The sequence below is a fragment of the Typopeltis vanoorti genome, chromosome 1 (assembly GCF_054136105.1).
Source record: "Typopeltis vanoorti isolate ZY-2024b chromosome 1, IOZ_Tvanoo_1.0, whole genome shotgun sequence".
NCBI classification, from domain to species: Eukaryota; Metazoa; Arthropoda; class Arachnida; order Uropygi; family Thelyphonidae; genus Typopeltis; species Typopeltis vanoorti.
Genome location: NC_143549.1, coordinates 84,361,523 through 84,386,402, shown reverse-complemented (window position 1 = coordinate 84,386,402; position 24,880 = coordinate 84,361,523).

Genomic DNA, 24,880 nt, shown 5'->3' with positions numbered 1-24,880 from the left:
TGGAGCATCTCTGTCATTGGGTGCCTTCTTTCTGATACGTTTGCGAGTTTGAGCTGCCTTGTAATCAACATCTGGTAGCACTTCCTTTATAGCTGCTTCATATCTTTCAAATTCATTTTGTGAAGTGCACAATTGGTCAGCTAATGATCCATACAGATCCGCACATGTTTTTAAGTTGACATCCTCATTCTGTAGAACTTGTCTTGCTCTACGAAAATTTTGTCAAATCTCATCCCAAAAATTCGACATAAAAACGAATTCTAGCTGTTGCATCTTATTTGCAATATTATCTGCTTCTATTCTAGCGTCTCCCTTTTGTGGCTGGTCTTTGGTTATACAGTCTAACGCTTCTAAAATTTGAAGAAAAGCTTTCAAAATTGCTGCTGTTGCCATAGCATGTCCCTCCCATCTGGTATCAGAGAGGGATTTTAGAAGCGTTAGACTGTATAACCAAAGACCAGCCACATTTCCAATACAACCTTTAAGAATTGTCCACCGGCTGGTTGAGGCTGAAAAAAAGATATAGAGCAACCGCACTGTAGAGAAGAAATTCACCACCTCTTGACAGTAGTCAACAGCACTTCGGCCTACCGAATTTAGTGAATGAGCTGCACAGGGCACATATATAGCAAACTTGTTTGTTTCTAAAATCTTTTGCTGCATCCGCTTATAACGCCCAGACATGTTAGCAGCGTTGTTATAAGACTGACCCCTACATTTTGAAAAGTTTAGCTGACAAACTTTACGTAATTACTGCAACACCTGATTTGCCATTTCCTCACTGGTATGGCTTTTCATTTCCAGAAAGGTTGAAATGCGTTCAATAGGCTGTCCATCTTTTAAGTACCTAACTACAACACGTAACTGGTCGATATGTGACAGATCTGGCGTTGAGTCAACTGACAAACGAAAATAACCAGAAGATTTTACTTCATCAACAAAGTGAGGTCAGTAGTGAGACATGTGCTAGATGAACCTGCTTGTGACACCTTGATGATTCCAACGTCATTTTGATTTTGAAGTGATCAAAGTGGTATTTGTGTCCACTTCTGATGACGGAGATTGGCTCCGATCAGGAATTGGTATATAATGTTGTGGAACTTGTGTAAAGAAATCGGTCAGCTTTGAAGTCTTGGAATCTAATTCCAAAGTCTCTTGTTTCTTTTTTGATAGTTTTCGCTTTTGTGCACCACATAACTGAAAATCTTTTTATTTCTGTTAAATACAGAAATAAAAAGATTATTTTGTTGAATATTAGGTGGCAATCAACACAGTTACACATATTGCAGGCAAAATCATACGAACAATTTAATTTTCGGCTTACAGCTGAATCTTGTGCTTTAATTAACTCTTATTTTACCGGAGTCGCACTTTTGCGACAGCTAGGCCTTTTACCGGAGGCGCGTTTCTAAGACAACTACGTTATTTGTTTTATATTTGCTTCTGGAGCCTTTTATAAGACATAATTTATTAAAACAAGACCTAAAACAGAAAAATAAAATGCTTACGTTAATTATAAAAAATTACCTCATTTGACGCAATGGTAGTTCCAAAAAGCGTCGTGAGCGATAATACGGTGTAAATGAACTGTCATGCACGTGGTTAGAGTTTTATTAGGCCGCCTACACGTCATTATTTATTGAAACAAAGTAGGTAACAGTAAGAAAAGATAAAACCAATGAAAAACTAATTAAAAGTTAATTTAAATTAAATTCGTCATCTAACTAAAGCAGAAATTCTGTGGTGCCCCCCTTCCATGATGCCATAAGCACGTGCTTATTTTGCTTAATGGTTAATCCATCCCTGTGGATGCCCGGTGAACTCTCTTACCAAAGTACATAACTTCAACTATGAAATTCAGAGGTGGCTCTGTGATGGTATGGTGCACCATGCAATGCACCATGCCGTGCTGCTGCTGTAAGTGCATGGTATGTGGAAATGAACTATACTCGACTAGCTCTGATTTCAACCCTACTCAACGCAATGTTGGGCGAAAGGAGGTTCTACATCTTAAGGTGGACGCCATGACTATTTGCTCTTCACACTGTGGTTTCCGTTGATTTCCTTCCAAGCAGCGTATAATATATTTAAGTGGAAATTCGATTATATGACAGAACAGATCATCCATCAATAGATGAAGTTGTGGTGGCGAATAATAGTTCTGTGTACATAACAATGCATTCGAACACGTTCTGATCAACAGTTCTCTCAACTGAGCATGTGATAAAGTAGCAAAGAAACTGCTTAGTTCATGTTCGATTCCAAGATTATGCCTTTCCTTGAGTTATGGTATTTCTCTCTCTCGCAGGCACGCGCGCGCGCACACACATACACACACGCGCGCTGTAAGTTGTTTTTCTGGTATGGAGTTGGCATAAGAAAGCACCTATGGAATGTATTATGACATATTTTGAAAACTGTTCTCCAAAAGATGGAGAAATTAACACACTTTCTAATAAGAATTTTTTAAAAAATCAATCAGAATTTGGAATAATTTTAACGTATTTTCTTCCTAGCTTAGGATGAACACTGCACAAAATTTTCTGATTATAATTAAATATAAGAAAAATTTCTTAATTGGACACTTCGTTTACAACACAAGCTTTGCTTGCCTTCTCCAGTTCTACTGATAAATCCAGAAGAGATGCTGTGATCTTTTGTTGTTAGTAAGGAAACAAAATTTGCCCAATTTAAACACGAAGAATATCCATTAATCATCACTTTCGTCTCAACTTCCGGGACATTTTCTTAGCCACCTTTCCTTTCATATATGCTGTACAAGTCAGTGTCTCTCTTGGTAACAACTCTCATTGTAATCATGTCTGCATTTCCTTTTCTACATGAGGTCATTCACATAGTCATCTTGGTAACATATTCTTTGGCATTACAGTGATATCAAATGGATGACCTCCGATTTCTACCTCTCCTTTCAATAATCTGATTGCTGTTGGCAACCAAGCCAGAAAAGTGCTCCAACAGAATAACTGAAATAATCCTTGCTCTGAAAGACTCTTCTATTCCCAATTCCACTCAAAACACCCCAATCACTATACAAGCCTCAATTCCCAAGAAGTCTGCTAAAACAAATCAGTTTAAAAATTCAACGTATCTCAAGTTGCACATTTCCTTTACTTTGAAAGGGCCAAATGAAGAAAACTTGACGACTACTCAAACAGCAGTTGAGATCATTATCCTAATCAGAGATACTTGATTATGATAAGGATCCCTTCCATCTCTCGTGTCTAGACAATATAACTGTAATATCATCCACAAGATAAAGATGTCTTCTTAGCAACACTGTTCGCCTCCAACTCTTATATATAGATGATCAAACGAAAACCATTTCCCACTATACCAGGAAGAGCTCACTACATGCTTTTCTGATCCTTCACCAGGAAGATATCGGAAGAACTCATGGATACCAATAAGGATCTTACTCCAAATTTAGTGTTTCCCAAATTTTGCTTAAAACATATGCTTCAATTTAGCACTGGTACAGCGGCCGCGTGGTTAGCATATCCGCTTCCCAGCCAATAGGCTGTGGGTTCGAATCCCACGTAGGCATGGATGTTTGTTATGTCCTCTGCAAATATGGACTGGGTCACCATGGGAGCAGTAGACCCAAAACCTCCCACAATGGGAGAGGCCTTCACCCTGTAGTGGGTAGAAAAATAGGCTAATTTATTTTTATCTATGTAATCTATCATACTCGCCAGGAATAGAAGCAAGCCTATATTCAGTCCACCTGCAAAAAAAAAAAAAAAAAAAAAAAATCAACCGTCCAACTATCTTTCATTGCCTTCAGCTAAATTAGTTAGCTGTTAATTCGATTGGTTCTAATCTTTTCACTATCTGGAGACCCGTCAATTAATTCCTGCCAATGGATTTCACCACTCTCGTTGCACAACAGAACAACTAATCAATCTTACTCATCAAGTCATGAAAAGGTCGTAGTCATTTGGACATTTCCATAGTTTGATCAGATCTCGTATATGTTCACTCGATTCAATTGCAAAGGATTTGCAATTGAATCGCCATTTTCTTTCTGGTCGTTCGCTACATGTTATGGTGGATGGTTTTATATCCTCAGATTTGTCTAAAAATACCATAATAAATCCCGGTAATTGTGCTCCTCTGTACATCCATAACCTCTCATTAACCTCGAGTCATCCATATTTTTGCTGATCACAGTAACCTCCAATAATCCAAGCTGCTAAGATTTCCCATAATCAGTACCTTGAATACTGACCTTTTTTTTTTTTTTTGTCATACTTCGGTAGGGTGAGGACAACTTACTGACTTCAATATTACCAAACTATTTTTTTTTTTTTTAATTTTATTTTATTTTATTTTTTTTTTAAGAAAAAATCTTGCTCCACTCCTTGCCTTTTTTGAATATACACAGATCCCCAGTAAAAATCAATTTATATTGGGTTTTCACCTTGCACAAATATACATCTATAGCATCCAAGAAATTTATATCCTTTTCTTTTCAAGACAATGCTCATCACCTGTGCAGCTGCTAACATTATATAATTCCTAAATTAGCTCAACTTTAGAATTTGTGATAATACATCAGAAATATACATATGCACTGTCGAACCAACAGGTCGTGGGTTCGAGTCCTACCGGGGAATCGGTGTTTATAAAAGCCTGCTCGGGGCGAGTTGTATACACTCGCCTCTTTTATAAACTTATAAAACTCCTTGACTTTCTTTAATAATAAGACTTGTCTTTAATTTTAAAAAATCTCCATAAAATGTCATATGAAAGAGGTACGTATGATTTTATAGATGACACTCTCTCCGACTTGCTTCATTCGCTTTCGCATAAACGGTCTCTTTTTGCTCGATGCATTTTTATAGATATTTTCATAGACACTGATCTACTGAATTGTCCACCATCATTCTCTCACTTTTCCTCTGAGCACATAAGAACTGGGTACCTGCCACTTAACATCCTTAGAATTCAACTTACCGAATCAGTCTATCATCTTTCTTTTGTTCCGCTTTGAAATAGAGTATAACCCTCAGCTATTCAAGAAACGCAAAACATATTCCGTTTTCTCCTTAACTACTTGCCCCTACACAGGTCACCGTTGTCTTAGGTGTGACCTTGCATGTGCGTGGTTAATATATACTGAAATGGAGACATTAAAAATTGAAAGCTCTTTCAGGGACACATGTTTCTTGGAAATTGTCTATATTTGGGCATAAGTTTATTTTCCATAATTATTATTATTACATTTTAATAATAATTATGGAAACCTTGGATCAGACTCGTCGAGACAGGGGAAGGGGAGGTTTATACCTTTTAACAATTAGATAAGAAGTATACATAATGAGGGATCTGTGAATGAATCAATTGTGTGTGGCCATTTTGAAACTTTTCATTTCGAAGCAAATGCTAAATATTTCCTTTTTTTATATATATTCTCCCCCCCCCCCTCGCTACAGTAGTTGGGTTACGTTACTTCATTTACTTTTAAAGATAGGCTGTCAATAATCGCAGAGTTACTTACCGAAAATTGGTCAGGGTTTATTATAAAATTTGAACGGCCTTTAATTAAAAATAAGGAAATTTATTTTATTTTTAACGTTCTTGTGGGTATAATTTCGAAATTATAAGATAAATCGTAACCAATATTATTTGCCTGCAGCAGTTTTTGACTGCCTTTAATATAATTTAAAATCATTATTTTAAAATTATATTAGCGTGCTTCTATTTCCGATATATATATATATATATATATTTTAAAGAAAATGCTTCTTCCTATGAAGTGATCATTCTAGATATAATTTTCTGTAACAATCACCTTTTCCTGTTCCGCCCAGGTGTGTGGTTTATTATTTAAGAAAAAAATAGTTCTATCTTTTTTATATACTTGCCCCCTCTTTTCCCCCCCACACAAAATTTTGATGGATATGTGCTTTTACCGATAATACATTCTTAGAATTTTTTTAAATTAACATTATTATAATTTTTACTTTATGATTATTTATTAATAACAGGATTAGTTTATAATTCTTATCATCAATGGCTACGAAAATAAATTATTTGTCTTCCCTATTACCAGATAAAGGAAGAAAAGGTGGCACTTGATACCTATTTTCATTTCATTTAGTTCGTCGTCTCACAATAAAATATGACGCATTTCCGGTGCCCACCTCCTGAATTTGTTTCATTCTCCTTAAGAACTACAGTTAACATACTTATGTTCCAGTTATTTTTGGTAGAGTTAATTTTAGAAACGTTTTTCTCAGACAATCTAAAGTGTAACATTATTCTGTGGCTGTTGGGTATATTTATCTCTTGAAAGTCAGATACGCCCCTTCCACCCACTAAGCGAGCGCGCAAAGGGGGGAAAAATCCATTTTTAAAATGTTACCTTCCAAGGTCTTAAAGAAATTATCATTTCCCCCCTTTAAAATAAATAATTTGATAATGTAAGCGATATACCGTGGCCGAATACAACGTATTGCAGGTTACACGAGTTTATATCCGGTAAACGCTGCTACCTATAGCAATAGTTATATCGATGGGATGCTACAGATGTCGAGGCATTTGGTTCCGCATCCATTAAAGACTAGAGAATCTGCAAGTTGTGCTAATTTTACCTTTGGAAACTGGGATAAGAAAGCATCCTCATTTTTAAAACCTCCCTATTTGTGTTTGTACGACTGCAGGAAGAACATTAGCAAGTTACCCGTATTCGAACGTAGCAGACGCCATTTCCTATTATTTCGTTGTTTGCATGAAATATTCCTGAACTACAGTTTCGCAATTTTTGTTTTTCCATTTCTCTGTCAACAGCGCCGTCTGCAAATCTTTTACCGAGAAGGAACTTTCACTTCATCGAGCCAGGTACTGGCTGATACACCTCGGCACACGTACGGCTTTCTCGATCGATTCCTCCAGGAATTTCTAGTCGTCCAGTGACCCGGATGAGAGTCCACGATGAGCAATGGCTGAGGTTGTGAGTATGATGGGCTCGCTACATATTAACAGCAAATAACATTTTGCAAACTTGTGTCTATAAAAATCCTTCATCAGATGGATTCAAGTATGTCAGGTAAGCCTGAGCCTCTACGCTTTACCTTTTTTTTCAAATACATCATGAGCTTCAGCGCCTTACATAACGCAACAACGTTTACTCCTGTTACTAAGCGCCTCTGGCCGGCTTGGTGTGGCATGGGCTATCGAAAGGCCAGTGCCGGCATGCTTGAAGTAAATGTAACGGGGAGCATTATTATTATTATTACATAAGTATCCGTTTGTTTTATAGCCGCAGAATGATATCATGAGTATCGATTTTTGTCTGTGTAGGTACGTGTCAGTCTGTGGGTATCATCAGTATATTGTATGTTGCACCTTTTTATTATATTAATAGTTTGTTTTACGGCTTGCCTGTTGCTTGGATACTGTATATTTTTACAGAAGAACAGTCATCACCAGCGTGGCTACACGCGTAAATATTTCATTATAGAAGTAGAAATCTGTTTCTTTGGAATTAAATTAGACCCTGAAACAGTGCCTATGAAATGTGCAAATGACTAAAGTAACAAACCTTAAAAGCATTGGAAGCGTGTATTTACATGAATATCGGGTTCTGTCTGTTGAGCATTTCGTTTACCCCTGCGATGTCATCCGTCCCGCAAACATCTTCGGATGTGCGGGTATGTCCGTTGTTAGAAAGGTACCCGAACTAATGTTCCTTTAATTTTGCATTTAATAAATTTCGGTTTTTGCTTTTATTTTTAAAGAAAAATACTTAAATTTGCCATTCTGTAAACTTGGTATAATCAAAAGTGATTTTCTTTCTCTGTTGTGCTACTTGTTTTCTGTATTTAAAATATATGGCATGCATTCATTTGAAGTTATATGTGCAGCATAAATAATACAGTAATTGATAAATAAATTATGTCAGGATGTTTAATTTATTTTAAATATGGTTGTCATTTGTAATAATTGGTAAGTTGTCAAGAGTGCTTTAGTAATTCTAATTAGAGACTTCCAGTTGCATGTACAATTTTATTAAAAAAAAAAATCTTCCTAAAGGTCTTATTTTTTATCCTTACAATTACAGATGATTAATGTCTGAACAGAACTGTCTACATTAAAGCAGCACAGTGTTATGCTTCGATAATAGTATTTTTAAATTTAACAGGGATAAAAAAAACTCCAACTAATCACTTTTGTCACTTGGTTCCCCTCCTCTCCCTTGTCTTAAGTAATCCACAGCATGAATTAGCAGAACACACATTTTTGGAACTTAGTAATGATATTTCAGTCAGCTTTACAAGAAAGATTGTTAGCTAGCAAAGCATTGCATAGTTTTATAGTGGAAAAAAAGAAGTTAAAAAAACATAGCCTTTCCTTACTTCCTTATTTTTAGTTGTATTTATTAATGCAATTATAGCATTACATATTGGAAAAGGGTTGTTTTCTCCATATTAACTTATGTGAGAATTGAATTTATTTGATAAATTGAACATTCCTTAATTTGCATTTTCAATCACACATAATTATTATAATTATGACAGTTCTACTCATTACTAAAATTATGGATAAGTGAAAAGTAATGAATTTAAAATTCTTAGATATCTATTTAAAAATACTTTAAGAAACATTATTTGGTGCAAGATAGCACCAAGGAAATTTATAAGTTAATGGATAGGTGAATGTGCAACTTGAAAAAAAAAAATCAAGTCTCTATTGTGGAAAATTTAAGTAACTTTTTCAGACTCTGAATTCATATATGTATTTCAGAGAAAAATGTATGCTTTCGGATAAAATGTATGCTAAAACGTAATTAAAGAAAGTATTCCATATTGTGTTCTGAATTATTTTAAACATGCAATTAATAAAATTTTTGATTCTATCCAGATGTGCTTATTTTGTGTTGATTTAAAATCTGCAATCAAAAGTGGGCAGCAAAAAAAAAAAAAAAAAAAAAAAACTTTAGTTTTTTTTTGCAAAATTAATGGATGATTCCAAGCCATACCGGGATTAGATAGCTTTATATTTAGAGTATCTTCAAGCTGCCCACTGATCTCTCATATAATTAAAATAGTAATTAATTGCATGATCACATTTGGTATAAAGGGTTAGCATAATACTCCACAGTTCAGGTTTTTGTACTCTGAAGGAACTACTTCCTCTTTCTTCAAATGAAATTGTAGTTATGTGTTAAGAGAAATGGCTATCCATCTTCTAATGCCAAGTTGTATTGTCTGTAGTGCAGTAATAGCATAAAGCAGAATTACATGTTTAAGTATAAAAAATATATAAAAATTGTCAATAAATAATATCACATAATTAGAATTTAGCTTGATGTAGTTTCTAAATAATTTTTTTTTTTCACTAGAGGTAATGTCAGTAGAATAGCGTGTGATCTAATCATTGTTTCTCTAGCTTACTGTATGTAATGTAACTCAGCTTGCCCTGTATAATTGTATATGCTCCAGATGATGATCTTAATATGAAGATCAAAACGTCGGGAAATTAAAAGTATTTTATAACACGGTTGCAAACTGCATAATTTCTAAAATGAATGCTGATCACTGTGCAACACTAAAAGAAAGGAAAATAATACCACTTCATAGGAATTTGGAAGTGATATTATTATGTAGTAATAACAAAATTAAAAATAAATTTTTTTATAGAAATATGGATATCACTATAGCCAAATTTCTCTAAATTTTGCATTTATGTGAATTTAGTGTGGGCATGTGTGTTTGTAATCTAAAAGATGCTACAACTTTAATATTTTAATGGCAGTAATAATTTAATGACAGTTTTGAGAACTGCGTGGATACCTGTTAGGAATTAAGATTAGTAACTACTGGGTAATTTTTTTTAATAAAAAATATCAGCTACAAATGAAATAAGTTGTTAAATAATTTTTTTTTTCATTGCTGCAAATAAAAAAAATAATGATGCTTCCATTTGATTATTTATATATATATATATTATAAATGTACCAGTCTGTTTAAAAAAAAAAAAAAACTTAAATATTTGGTACTATGTTATTTGGCCTTGGATTGTTAGGTTTCTGAAGTTTTTCAGAATTATTAAAAGGTAAAGGATCCTGATTTTGCTCTAAGATGAAATTCCTATGAAACAATCCGAATAAAATTTCACATCTAGAGAAAACAGAGCATTTGGTTGTACTAACAGTGTTATAAAATTAAAATGTAAAGCTCTAGAAAGTTTTATTTTCCTTGGTTATGAAGTATATTTTACTTGACAAGAAATGTTCTTGTTTTAATTCTTTACCCAAGCCTAAGCAAATACAGTTTGTGCTTAAAATATCTTTACAACTGACATAAAGGTAACAACATCTATACTTTTGTATAGAAACTGTTTCCTTCACATCAGTTGCCTCAGTATCTCATCATATATATCGCTATGCATCTCATCGACGCAAACTCAACACAGGAAGATGCTGATTTTAATCAGTTAATTTTAGTACTTGTATACGAAAATATGACTTCCACATAAAATTAAAACAAGAATATATATATAATTTCTTATCAAGTATAATATGAAACACAGAGTATTGCCAGTTACATGATAATCAATCATTTGGTTCATCTTGGACTGTAAAGTGCATTAACTATTATTTATTACTATTATCACAGAATCAAGAAGGGTGTTCCAGGAATTTGCATCAAATCAGATGCTTTATTTGATAAATTACTACATGGTAAGTTAGTGTGTAAGTTGGGAGATGAGAGTGGATACTGGATTGATCAGTGGATATGATATTGACATTTATGAAAAATGCTGATTTATGTAGTGGCGGGGGAGAACTTTATATGACTTGGCAAGGAGATTTCCTGTTGTTTGCTGATGATGCAAACTTATAGAGAATTATGAGGACTGATGTTTCAGAGATATTTAAACACTTTCTGTTTGGAAGAATGAGTGAGGGTTGCAATTTATGTTAAGAAGTGAAAAGTGTTGCACTTTTAATTGCAAATATGTAGAGCTGGATTGATGGAACTGTGCTTCAGGAGGTGGATGAGATTTGCAAAGGAGTGATAAGGTGATAGTTAGAATTTGGAATATTGATTAAGGGTAAAGGAAATGTAAATTGTAGAGTTTAGTAAATAAATGCTAAAGAAGTTTTACGTTGGAGATTTTACTGTATTAATACTGAAAGGATTACCCATGAAGTAGAGAGCAAGAATGAGGCCACCTTGGAAGTTTTTAAAGGTGTGATGAAGAAAGCAGTGTAAACTAGATTCTTGTTTTATGCAATGAATGGTGGATGATTGGAATTCATGGTCAGAATATGTTGTGAATGCTGGAAGTATGAATGAATTTAAGGTTTAATATAATATGTTGCTGATTAAGCAACATTTCCCATTAAAAAAAAAATGTCTCCATGGAGGTTGGTTATGATAATTATGGAACATGGCTTCATAGCATGTAAACTGTTAATAAAAATAAAATGTACAGCACTAGTTTAACCAAGGCACCCAATAATCTTCATGCTTACATGAGCATGTAATAATTAAACAATTGGCAAGCAAGAAATTGCATTACCCATGTCTAGTACTATGCTTATTACGTCTTGGTATTATTTTCATAATACCAGTATAAGGCAAAGCATCTGTATTGAGTACTCAAAAGTAGAGGTAATATTTCTTCTTCTTATAGATGTACAGACCAAATTGAACTATATATATATATATATATATATGAATAGATAGCATTGATTATATCTATTCATCTTGTTCTTGGTTTTCCATTTTGACTTTTACCAAATATTTTACTATTTATAGTTTTCTTAGGAATACAGTAATTTTCCATTTGAAAAACATCTCGTACTCACTGCAACTTATTTAAAATTGATCAAACTACTTATTATAGGCTCTTTATAGAGTTGATATAATTGTAGTTATAAATTTGTACATTTGTTTTTCAATGACCTGAATATAGATGAGAGTGAATAAAATGCCTGATTATGTTTCTTTATTCAATTCTGCCCTTCTACCATCTCAATAAGTTGTCTTGAAATCATTACTCCTAAATATTTAAATTGTTAAATTGTTCACTTTCTCTACTTCAAGGTTCCCAATTTTCATGTTTGTATCAGTTATTCTGCCTGGTATTGATATATTTTTTTGTTTTTGTTTACTTTTTATTCCTATTTCATTTCATATTATCCTATTTATCCATATCTTGTATTCCAAATATGTTCAGTCTGTTTTTTCTTTGGTTCTTGATATGATATTAATGTTATCTGCATGTACTACATTCTGCACTGATTAATTTATTAGAATGCCTTTTAGTATCTTCTGGTGAAGTAGATACTATCAGATATTATGAACATGGATGTTTCTGCAGTTTAGAAAATCTTAATTTAATTTCTGGCATTGGGACCACATTTGTAAATGTAAAACAGATTTATTAAAATAAACAATATAACTCGGCAAGTTTTGTAAGATGTTGGACTTACATCATCAAAGGTACAAGACTTGTATAAAAAAAAAGACTAGAAAAAAAATAATTATGTACAGCAGATGTTATCAGAACTTCAAACCTAGAACATATAAACAAATTGACTAGAAAAATTTGTTCTATCAATATGTATGTGTTGGAACAATACTAGTTCCAACCAATAACAATACTCAAATATGGAGCATTTGAGGCTTCTTTAAATTTTCTAATAAAACAGTTATGATCAATGTATAACATTTGTTTCTTGCCAAACTACTTTGGTGGCCTGTATTTGTTGTGTGGAAAGCTAATCTTGATCTGTACTTTCTTTTTTTTTTCAATGTCTTTTACATGTTCTGCCAGACCATCTCTTCTGGCCTGCATAGCCAATGCCTCAAACGTAATGAATTTTGTATAATCGTGTTTTTTATGGTTGGGTGAATGCAGAGGGTTTTGGTGAATGTAAGAATCTCAAAATCGTATACATTAGCAAAAAAAAAAAAAAAAAATTAAACACGACGCAACAGTGCAAATTTGTCCCTAATATTCTTGATTGTAAGGTAATGTAATTGCATTTTGAAATCCTGTTAATTGTCTTCAGTTTCATACCCATTGAGGTATTATATTCCAGAGCTAAGTTAAACAAAGCATTAGAACTAGACTATTTCTATTTTTTAATCCCAGTTATTGGAAAGGGATCTGTTAAATCTTTTTTTTTTTTTTTTTTTTTTTTGTATTTTCACCTCTACTTTTTCAATTTTCTATTGTTACTCTTGTAAGTTTATTATTTGCCTTACTAGATTAGCAATGAGAATTGTTTATCTCTTGTTCTATCTCTGTCAATGGTATCATTTGCTTTGAAAATCAACAAAAATCTGAATATTATATCAAATTACCATAATTACTGTAATAATGATTTAACTGTATGTGTCTGATCAGCTGTAGATTTGTCTTTTATGAAACCTGTATGTGGTAGACACCGGTTATCTTTTCAAATAAAGTCTTAATTTGTCCTTCAAGAAGGAGGTAAATACTTTATAGATTCAAGCAGTTTCTAAGATGGTGGCTCGCGTGTTAGTATTTCGTGTCGTGTATTTTTGATGGTGAATTGTGAATTTGACTGATATGTTTTTAGAGATTTATGCTTATTCATTAATAATATCAGTTAATTACTTGCTGCCATAAACAGGCACTTTATTTTCTATACTGGTTTATCCAGGTAAGTCTAGTGAATTTACAAGGGCGATACGCTAGGCCTACTGCCGCTAGTATTGGCATTGTTGTATTTTATATCGCCACATCTTATTGCTGGTAGACACCTTAGTGGTCTACGGGATTTGCTAGTGGACCCTCAAAAGTCCACAGGATTATCTTTACCTGCTCGGAACACTTGAGCAATCTCTACTCTTTCTCCATCCGTGACTTATTTCCGAATATTATCATGGCAAAACTTCTAAAGGAGGCCAAATTCAAGGAAGTTTACTTTGAATTCCTCAGACTGGGAAAGCTGCTGAGTGATAATTGGCCAGGAAAAGTCAAGCTCTTTGACACATCCCCCCCCCCACACACACACACAGCAGTCACGAGGATAATATGGTTGACATGAGTGAAGAGCCCATAACTCAGACGCAATTAGATTTAGCACACTCCCTGAGTATGGAAGATGCTACATCCCAAGACAGCAGTCATCATACCTTGGAAACTGATACAGAGTTCCAATTGGTGAAAAAGAAGAGGAAAATCTCCACCAATGTGGAAGAACCCAAAACATCAGGGATAGAAGCACTCAATGATCCTAAAGAAAAGATACCACCAGTCATATTAAGGGATAAAGAAAAATGGATCCCTATCTCATCAGCCCTAAGAGAGCAAAACATCTCATTCTCATGGGCTAAAAACACAGATGAGGGAGTTAAAATACAACCCTCTACAGTCTCGGATTACAGACAGATGACCAGATTTATGGACAAAGCTAGCATCCCATACCACACCTTCACTTTACCTAGTGAAAAGAACCTGAAAGTTGTTCTATGTGGGATAGCTGAAGATGTGTCCACTGATCTCTCCAGACAGGGCCTGTCCCCAGTTAAAGTGAGCTCAGAGCAGATAAAAGGCCAATGCCTTTGGTGCTGGTGGAAATAAACAACACACAAAAGCAGATCTATGAACTGACTGTAGTATGCGGTCTCAAAATTACAACTGAGCCTCTAAGGAAAAGAGCATCTGCAGGTCAGTGTTATAGATGCCAAAGATTTGGACATGCCCAAAAATTATGTAAGGCAGCCTACAGGTGCTTGAAGTGCGGCGAGGGACACCAGACCATCTCTTGCACCAAACCTCGCACAACTCCAGCATGCTGTGCAAACTGCAGAGGACCTCATCCCGCCAACTACAAGGGATGCCTTTCCAATCCAAAAAACCGAGGACCAACAAAAGTCAATCTTGTTCCGCCACGTAACAATGTTTTAAGCAACCAAACAAATCGTCTTCCAGTCCGAAACACCTTGCCTTCTTCCTCACAAGAAGGAACAACCATGACCAAAACATATGCTGAGGCTGCAAGAACTAAGCCTCCTACATCTCTCGAGCTAGAAAGCTCCAACATAACATCCGTTTTAACAGCCTCACTTGCCACTATGCTGCAAGAATTCAGCAAGACATGCCCCTCAACATCTTCCAGAAAGAGATTCCTGCAAAGCACTCAAAACATTATAACAGCCATCTGTCATGAATAATAAATTCAAACCAAAAGCTCTTAAGATAATAGCATGGAATGCAAATGGATTGATGAACAAGATTTTGGAACTACAAGAACTTTCAACTCGTCTCAGTGCTGATATTATCTTGATTGGTGAAACACACCTAAGACCAGCTAATAACCCAAAAATCTGTGGATATGCTATGTACAGAAACGACAGAATTGGCACAAGAGGTGGAGGCACAGCCATATATATAAAGAGTTATTTGAATCATAACACAATAGACAAGCCCAAAACAGTAAACCTGGAGGTGACTGGTGTGGAGGTACATACCTTCAATGCTGGGAGTCTCAAGATCTATGCTGCATATAACCCTCCAAGCATTCCTCTGCTGACAACAGATCTAGAGACTCCGTACTTGGTCCAAATGACTCCATAATAATAGCAGGAGACTTCAACTCAAAACACACATCTTGGTACAGCTCATCTACTAACACCAAAGGCCACACACTTTTCAACTATGCAATGCTCAACTCTGTTGTAGTCGCCGGCCCTACTGATCCCACCCATTTCAGCCCTTTGGGTGGCTCGGATGTGCTGGACATTGTCATTTTTAAAAATTTAAGATAATTATGGTATGAATGTGTGCAGAGGAGAGAATTGATCTGATGAACCTAGATTGAGCACTATGGGACTGTGGTCAGAAGATAATTCGTTGGAATTAGTCAACGAATTATCTTCTGACCACAGTCCCATAGTGCTCAATCTAGGTTCATCAGATCAATTCTCTCCTCTGCACACATTCATACCATGGGACAAGTTAGCCAAGGTTCTTCCCGATCATATTGGTCCGGTACCCAATATCAGTAAAAAGGAAGAGATTGACACAGCAATAAATAACTTAACCATACAAATTCAGAAAGCAATTGAATCAGTCAGACAATCAACTGTCTTCAACCCAACTAACCGTATCCATGAAGAAATCATGGACCTAATCAGAGCAAAAAATAGAGCCAGGAAGAGATACCACAATACCAGACCCCCCCAAGATAAAAAAAAGTATTGAACAATCTAAACAGGCAGGTCCGAGAAGCTCTTCAAAAACACAGAAACCATCGATGGGAAACCAAATTGGCTAACATCAATACTGAAGATCATTCTGTATGGAAATTCTTAAGAGCAATCCACACCAAAAAGCAACTCATACCCCCTATCCAAACCAAGAAAGGGACAGTTCACAAAGATGAAGAGAAAGCTGAAGCGCTAGTAGATAACCTAGAATCTCAGTGCAACCCATCGTATGCTAATTTAAATATCAACCTTATCTACAAGATTCATCGTCATATTAGGTCAACCTTAAGACAGAACATTGTCAACTCAGAACATATCACTCCTACAAATCCAGCAGAAATGATAAATATCCTCTCCCATCTAAACAATAGAAAAGCTCCAGGACTGGATGGCATAACTAACAGAATAGTAAAACTACTTCCAAGAAAGGCCATAGTCCATCTCGTCAACATTACAAATGCTATCTTTAGATTCTAGCATTTCCCTTCTACATGGAAAACAGCCACAATCATACCACTGAAGAAGCCAGGAAAAAATGCTCACCTTCCTGAAAGCTACAGACCCATAAGCCTATTATCCAGCCTCGGAAAGGTAACAGAGAAAGTGATCCTCTCAAGATTCCAAGCAGAAACAGATAAGTTAGGAATTTTGCCTAATGAACAGTTCGGCTTCCGTAGGGCCCGTAGTACAGCCCAACAAGTGCACCGGCTGGTAGAAATCATTACTAAAGGTTTCAACTGGAAACTCAATACAGCTGCCATCTTCATCGACGCAGAGAAGGCGTTTGATAAAGTATGGCATCAAGGACTTCTCTACAAACTGATAAAAATTTAATTTCCCAGTCAGACTAATAAAGGTAATACATTCTTATCTGAAAGACAGATACATGCAGGTCAGGGTAGGTGAAACGGTTTCGACCAGACGCAGGATCTCGGCAGACGTACCTCAAGGATCTCTTCTGGCACCTCTACTGTTTTCAATCTATGTAGCAGACATCCCTCTGAACCCAAGAACAACATTCACTGCATTATATGCTGATGATACTGCACTGATGTCAAGATCACTGAGCCTAAAACTGGCAACTAAAAGACTACAAAATAGCATACACACTTTAGAAAAGTGGATGGCAGACTGGAGGATCCAAGTTAACCCCCAGAAAAGCTCAGCCATACTGTTTACTAGAAAGAAAATCCATACTATGGAGGATATTTATTTATTGGGAGTAAAGATTCCATGGCAGACTGAAGTTAAATATCTTGGAGTGATTCTTGATAGTAAACTCCTATTCAGCAAACATATTAGTTACATTTCCTCAAAGACATCCAACGTCATAGCACAGCTGTACCCTATGATTAACAGAAAGTAAACTGGACATGCAAACAAAATTAACAATTTACAAGATGGTAATTAGACCAGTTATCACTTACGCATCCCCAGCTTGGAGCCACACCGCAAATTCTAACATTCTAAAACTTCAGAGATTACAGAATAAGTGCCTGAGGATGATTCTGGATGCCCCCTGGTTCATAAGAAACACCCAGATCCATAGAGAAGTTAATATCCCTTATATCTCTTCCTTTCTCATAAATCTAGCTGAGAAGTTCTTTACCAAGACAAGTAACCATCCAAACCCATTAATCAAGGAAGCCTCGGAATATAATGAAGAAGAAATCTACAAATTTAAAAGACCAAAATCTATTTTAAGTTCAGCTGAATGCAACTAACTTCACTGCCCTCAATGGGCGAGCATATAGCTCACAAACACTCCATTCAAAGTTCTTCCATTACAAGACAAAGGGGAATATGAAAAGCAATTTTGCTTCACCCATCTAACCAGAAATGTTAATGTTAAATACTTTATATGCTATAAATAAGAGATGCCTCCTAACTTATAGGAGGTATTTCACATTTTTAATTCTTAGTATATATTGGGCTGATTACTCTTTTGCCATTCTCCTGACATTTGCTTCTTTAATTATTTTAACCGCACAGAAGAATTGATTTAGTTTTTTTTTCTTTTACTTTCTTTCTTCCTTCTTGCTTTCAATAACTTTGCAGGAATTTATCTATTCCTGGAAATTTTGTTATTGCTGAATGAATGTTCTATATTGCTAAGCTCTTCCTCGAAGGTAGTTATACATATTTTTCTACAGTTGTAGTTGGTATATAATTTTGAGTTGCAGAAGTACATATCCATGTTCAGTAATTCATGGAAATATTCTCTACATCTATTTTTTTTTCTAACACATTTCCTTGAACATTCCAGCATGTATCTAGTACATGTTTGTATCCTCCTTTAATTTGCTTAGTTATTATTATATGGGTACTTTAAGAAGTCTGATGACTCACTGCAGGGAAACCCATTATTCACACACCAGCCATTATTTGCACAATACCTATCTATTATCTTCTTTTCACAAATTAAGCACAAATACTTATAGTGCCACCATTTTCAAAGACCATCCCACCATCATTCTTGGTCTTCCTCTATTTCTCTTTCTCTTTAGTAGCCACTTATTTAATTTTGTTTTTTGCTCATCTGTTATCCTACATTCTTTCTATATGATTGTTCCATTCTTCTTTCTGTTTCTGGAACCAGTCATTTATTGGCTGTATTTTACAGTTTTCTCAGATTACATTTACAATATCTATCCTTAAACTCATTCACTGACGAAGCACTCACAACCACCAACAGAAACCCACTCACCATCCTCCAAGCAAAAAACCTAGTCTTAACATTCTTGCTAACCACACTTACACAATTTCCAGGGATGAACTCTCATTCTCCCCTTCCTGCCATCTACTGAAGTCTTCGGTCAGTCCTATAAAACACTTATTAATAATTATATGCTCTTGTCTCCTTTCTTACCTATTAGCTAATTTTTGAAGGCTACAGACTTTGAATCTGTTTTAATAGGGAGCATTAGACAGGTCACCACAATTTGCCACTTGTCCCCGGATTCTCTCTACTCCTTCAAACCCATGGAATTCAGGCAACTAGATTTGCATAAAGTGTTCCATATGTGGCCTTATTAAAGCCTTATAAAGAGAAATAGTATTCCTGCTTGTCAGTGTGTTCAACGACATTTAATCTGATGTGCTTTTGCTACCCCTTGCAATATATCCTCTGAACTTCAATTTATCTGCAATCATCCCCTTAGTCCTTGGCCTCATCAATTTCCTGCAGTTCAGTGCCATCAATGTAGTAAATGTAGTATACAGCTTGATCTTTTTCTTCTCAAAGTGCATCACCTTACACCTGCCTACATTTGTCTTTGCCCATACTGCTAGTTTATTTGTCATCCTGCAGGATTGCTACATCACCTTCATTGACTATTGCTCCTCTCAGTTTTGCATCACCAGCAAGCAACTGAATATTTCCTCTGAAATCATTTCCTATATCATTCATGTACAAGTTAAACAACAGTCCAAGTAATGAGTCCTGTTGTACACCACTAGTCAACTGCTTCCTCCTGGATCAAATCCTCCATAAACCACTCTTGATATCTGTCCATCAGCCACCCTCTAATCTAAATGCCTTTAATCCTGTCAAATACATTTTGTAAAGTTCAGCAGTATCATTGATTAGCCAATTCCCTTATCCATCATTCTTACTTCATTATAAAAAGTAGCAAATTACTAAGGCAAAATCTACCTTCACAAAAATCAAGTTGCCTCATATAAAGTATTATATTGCTATCCTGAATTTTATCTTTTACCAATTTCTCTAATGCCTTAACCACCACTCCTCAGATATGGTTTATAATTTGCTGCTTCTGCCTCCCTTATGCAGTAGAACTATTTTCCCCTCTTTCCTCCACTCTGTTAGCATCATTCCAAATGCTTAAACAGTTTGGTCAGAGGAATTACCAATTCCCTTGCACATTATTTTAAGTAAGCTGTGCAGTATCATAAGCAAAAGAAATCCCAAAGAATTCTTTGGGATTTCTTTTGGCCTCATCATCAGGCTTCCTCTCATAATTACGTTTGGCTTTCCTTACTGTACAGGCCATTCATTTTGCCTGAACCTTGTACTTAATGGGCTTACTGATTACCATTTTTATTTCTCTGCACAACTTTTCTGCAACTTCTGCTTAACAATTGCTATCCTTCCATCCATCTATCTCTTACCTGATGTATTTTCCTGACTCCGAATGTACAGTCTGATACCGCTTTTTTCAAACACTCCTTGATTGTTGTCCATTTTCTGGTAACATTTCTTTTCTCCATATTTTTATGCTGTGACAGTTAAGTTGATCTCACAGTTTGTCATAATCAACTGTTTATAATTTGTTAACAAAGAATTCTGATGTCTGGAAATCAGTTCAAGACCACATTGATCACTTTTTCCAAGCAGAGATAATGTGGCCACATTCATTATTTCTAAGTTATCTAATACTATGATTAGATCCAGCACTCTCAAGCCTCATGTCTCCTCCTGTGTGGTGCCCAAGCTAAATATCTCTTAGCAGCTGTGTAAATTCCATTTCTTTTCCTTCCAGTGACCACTCATCTTTCCAATCTCTGTCCCCGTAGTTGAAGTCTCCCATAATAATTATTTGACCTACACTCAATGTGCTAATTTTCCAGTGCATGCCATCTACATTCTCCATGGTACCTCCTGGATTATAACAGCAACCAATTATATATTTCATCCTGTTGGCATCTATCTCACACCAGGTAGCCTCAAATGAACTGCCCTTCAACTTTGTGTACTCCATTTTACTTTATGGGGGGGGGAAATCCCTCTTGTATATCATCCTTCTCTTCTGATGGTTGCATGGGCATGTATAATCTATAATTTTTTTTTTAAAAAAAGAACCCTTATAATTTTTATTGTTCATTGTTTCATTCACAGCTCTAAAACATTCTCGTTAATATCCCTGTCTACTATAAATGTTACTCAAAATTCATATTTCCCTGATTCTTTCTCACTTCAAAAAAATGTGAATTTTCCATAATTGTTGATTTCCAATTCATCTTGTTTCTTATAATACCACTAATTTTAATTTATATCATTGAATTTATGATATGTGTACTTTAAAGACTTGTATAATTTTTATCTCATAATATTCTTGAATTCCATGTTCCAAAATTGTAATAGCTGCTTCTTGAGTTGTACCCATTTGTTTGAGATTTTTTTCTTTCTAGGTTCTTTAACAAGTAGTATTCTACAGGAATGGATTGGATACCTATTGTTTCCCCCCCCCCCTCCTAACTTGGAGGAACTAACTTTGCAGAAATAGTGGTCCAGTTATATTTCCCATGTATTAGGTTTACATAATCCTGAGTTCCTTATTCAGTATATTTATTGTTATTCTGTACCTTCATGGATTCATTACACCTGTTGTGGAAGATCCATCTTAGATGGAACAGTCTTTCATACTACTTCATAAACTCATTCACCATCCACACATATACTACTTATTCAGGCAACAAATGGCGTGTTCCAACTATCCTCCAGGCAAAAAAAAAAAAAAGAAAAAAAGCCACTTCTGATTCTTCTCTCCACTTCCTTTTGCAACTTCCAAGGATGGCCTCTTGTTCTTATTTTTGCCACTTTTTCTACTATATGAAAAAACAAAACATATCTTCTGTGTAAATCCTGTAAATACCCCTACATGTAACCTCTCCACACTGTGTAGTTTAAATGTTCTCAGTCTGTCCTCATAACTAACCTTGTGGATCCTGATATCATTTTGGTTATCTGCCTCTGTATTCTCTCTCTCTCTCTCTCTCTCTCTCTAAGTTAACTTTTATCCTCTTCAAATTTTGGTGACCAAATCTAAGCACAATATTTCAGATATAGATTAATAAGACTTTATACAATGGAATTGCCACTTTTATCTACTGATCAGAGTTCTTCATAGTATTGCAGCAATCCTCTGGGTTACCTACCACCTTTGCAATACTTCAAATTTTTCTTGACATTTGACCCAAGACCCCCTTGCCTCATTCACTTCCTGTAGTATAGATCCACCAACAAAGCATGTGACCTACCATTTATGGATCCCAAATTTCAAGACCCTACATTTAGTTGCATTATACTGACATCCTGCATCCCTTTGCCCATCTGTCCAGACTATTTAAATCAGTCCTCCAGAAAGGCTACCACATCATTATTATTGATAATCCTTCCAAACTTGACATCTGCAAATAATTGAATACAATTATTTGCAACCCGGTGACACTATCCACATAAAGGTTAAAAAGCAAAGCTCCCAGTTCTGATCACTGTGGAACCCCACTTCCATACACAACTCTGATATCCATCAGGCAACTAATTTCCCATCTGATGTCTAGCCCCATATGGTACTACTTATGTGGTATTATTGAATGCCTCGACAAAATCCCAAAAAAATGTATATGCTTTTTCCTCATCAACTACTCTAGTCACTTAATTATAAAAGCAACTAGAATGGTTGATCTCAAGTTGCTTTTATGGTGAAACAAGAGGGTCCTTTAACAAATCTGTGCTTTCATAGACAATACCCCAAACCTGCCTAATTTTGTATATAATATCTTAATAATTTCTCAGTAATCTTAACAACTGCAGAATGCCTGAAGTATGACACACCCTTGTGTGATGGCACTACCTTCCTTCCACTTAATATTAAATTTAGTTTAATCCTTTATCCAAGTGTAAGCAAACAAAGTTTGCACCTGAAAGTATCTTCAGGACTGAGGGTAAGGTGGTACATCCCTTGGCAACTCTTAGCAAAGGTGGACCAAGCTCTCATCACCCCTTGTCCTAGTATCTCCTATAATGCAAAGCACATCTCCTTTGCGGACATGTATACTGCTATGCATTAAGGGAAGGGCCACTACTCAGATCGGTTTCGACCTTTATTGAGGTCTCATCAGTGGGAAGCAGATCCAGAGTGGTGATACTAAGGCAGAAGCGATGGAGAGGTCATATTTACCTATACGAGTTGCCAACTGGTGTACCACCTTATTATTAAATTACTCTGGATTTAGAGAAAGATGTCGGAAGTTTATTTTGCACTTGGTCAGACTATAATAAATTTAGTTTAATCCTTTATCCAAGTGTAAGCAAACAAAGTTTGCGCCTGAAAATATTTCAGGACTGAGGTAAGGTGGTGCAACTCGTAGCAAAGGTGGACCATGCTCTCATCACTCCTCGTCTTAGTATCTCTCATAATGCAAAGCACATCTTCTTGCAGACATGTATACTGCTATGCACACCAAGTGCAAAATAAATTTCCAACATCTTTCTCTAAATCCAGAGTAATTTAATAATAACATGCTACACTGGTTGGCAACTCGTATAGGTAAATATGACCTCTCCATTGCTTCTACCTTAGTATCACTACTCTGGGTCTGCCTCCCACTGATGAAACCTCAATAAAGGTCGAAACCGGTCTGGGTAGTGGTCCTTCCCTTAATGCATATATACATATGCATTAAGGGAAGTAGCAGTATACATGTCCGCAAGGAGATGTGTTTTGCATTATTGGAGATACTAAGATAAGGAGTGATGAGAGCTTGGTCCACCTTTGCTACGAGTTGCCAAGGGATGTACCAACTTATCTCAGTCCTGAAGATATTTTCAGGTGCAAACTTTGTTTGCTTACTGGATAAAGGATTAAACTAAATTTATTATAGTCTAACCAAGTGCAAAATAAACTTCCAACTTCCTTCCACTTATTGGGTGCTTTCATAGTAGCCAGACTTTGAACGGCCAGGTCAGTGGAGCTGTCAGTTCCTTAGTGATTCTTAAAGCACATTCTGAAATTCCAACCTGGCCCACATCTTTATTGACCTCCAAAGTACTTAGTATTGGAAACATATTCTACTCATGCACTTCTAAGCCTTCACTTCTTCCCATTCCTCCATGAGTAAAACCTGCTTTCCCAGGATGAAATGCCCTAGTAAACTGATCATTAAACAGCCCCACTATATCATTTGCACTGGTCACTTTACTTGAGTTTTCCACCTAATAGGGATTGTAGATCTAATCTCTCTTCATATTTTATTTTTGTATTCCTTACTACTAGGCTCTTTCCTTGTCTGAGTCTTATATTCTACATGTAGCTATTCTTCACCTCTATTTGATTTCATTAGTTATCTACTTTACACCAAATAATGCTATATTTTTTCATTTGAGGAAATACAGTTTACCATTGCTACTGATAAATATTTCTTCACTAGCCTCATGCACTGCTGATATCACACTCTCTCGCAATTCTTCCATCCATGGAACTACCTCAAGTTTATTAATAAAATTATTAGTCACTCACCTGCCTTATAATTCCACATAAATTCTTTTCTCCTTAACTTCTGCATGTCTATTCAGCTCTCAAGTCAGGGCTGCATGGTCACTCTCACCAGTGGTGAGGGGCAAGATTGATATCTGTTATATGAGGGTGATCTGAAAAGTTCTAGGTCTAACGACGAATGAAAAAATGAATTTATAATATCAAAATTATTTTTATATTTCAACATAATCTCCCTTAAGACTAACGCTATTATTCCATCAATGCTCCAGTGCCATTATTCCATCCCTGTAGTGGTTCTCAGCAAGATCTTCAAAATACCTCCTCTACAGCTGCAATCACCTCTTGATTCGAAACAAAACGCTGACCAGCAGGAAAGAGTTTTAGTCATGGGAAGAGATAGAAGTCAGAGGGAGCCAAATC